The sequence below is a fragment of the Struthio camelus genome, chromosome 2 (genome assembly GCF_040807025.1).
Source record: "Struthio camelus isolate bStrCam1 chromosome 2, bStrCam1.hap1, whole genome shotgun sequence".
In the NCBI taxonomy this organism is placed as follows: Eukaryota; Metazoa; Chordata; class Aves; order Struthioniformes; family Struthionidae; genus Struthio; species Struthio camelus.
In genome coordinates, this window is record NC_090943.1 from 144,266,764 (window position 1) to 144,267,676 (window position 913).

Here is a 913-nt window from a genome sequence, read left to right on the forward strand (position 1 = left end):
GGAGGGTGACAGATCAACAGACTGGATTCATAGAGGAGCTGGCGGTCGCCTTGAGATGCAAAGTCAAATGGCAGAAAAACAGGGAGAGGGGAAAGAGTGTGTGCGTGTGTGTGTGTGTGTGTGACAGAGGAAGAAGGGAAGAGAAACAGGGAGATCGGGGCGGGTGAGACAGAGCGAGAATGAAGGGGAGAGAGAGAAACGGAAAGAACGGAGGGAGGGAGCAGGGGAGGGAGCAGGGGAGGGAGGGGAGAGCCGGCTCTTCGCTCGCTCGCTCTCTCCCTCTCTCGCTCGCTCTCTGCCGCTGCCGTGCCGCCTCCGCTCCCCGCGCCCCGCCGCGCCGCGCCGCGCTCCGCTCCGCCTGACAGGCGGCGGGAGGTGCCGGCGAGGGAGGGGCTTTCCGGCACCGGGGAGGGGGGCGGAAAGAGGGGGGCGTTCGTCCGTCAGGCTTGACGGGCAGTGGCTGCTGCCAGAGACAAGTCCGCATGCAAATTGCCTCCTGCCCCTGGGGCGCGGGGTGCTGAGGCGGGAGGCTTCAATTGTCCCGGCTCTGTCAGGGCTTCGGGTGGCGGAGAGAGCTGCAACTTTCCTAAAGGAGGCAAAGCAAGAGAACGGGCGAGGCAACTCCGTAGGAGTGAAACAGTAGGCGCGAGTCCTTCCGCCCCGCACGGGGAACCCGCCGGGGTGTCCTGGCAGGGCCGGCCGCCCGCACGCTCCGCGGCGCAGTCTCGGCCTCAGCGCTGCCTCTCGCAAGGGCGAACACTTCCTCCTGCTCCGGCCCCCTAGGCTGGGGCTGCGGAGACGGGGAGACTCCGAAGAGGTCGGCGGCTGGGCGGAGAGGGCAGAGTTTCCCTCAGCCGTGCCTGAGCGCGGCCTCAAGGGGTTGCTACCGCCGGGCGGCGGGTTCCCGACCTCG

At 67.5% G+C, this 913-nt stretch overlaps 1 protein-coding gene across 1 annotated transcript in view; it reads right to left on the reverse strand.

Annotated features, from left to right (window-relative positions):
- The window catches only part of ZFPM2 (zinc finger protein, FOG family member 2), a 317,757-nt gene extending 317,384 nt beyond the window's left edge, over positions 1-373 (reverse strand). Inside the window, exon 1 of the mRNA XM_068932841.1 lies at positions 1-373. This exon is cut by the window's left edge and continues 108 nt beyond it. The gene's annotated coding sequence lies outside the window, so the exon portion shown is untranslated.
- Between the last annotated feature and the right edge of the window lie 540 nt (positions 374-913).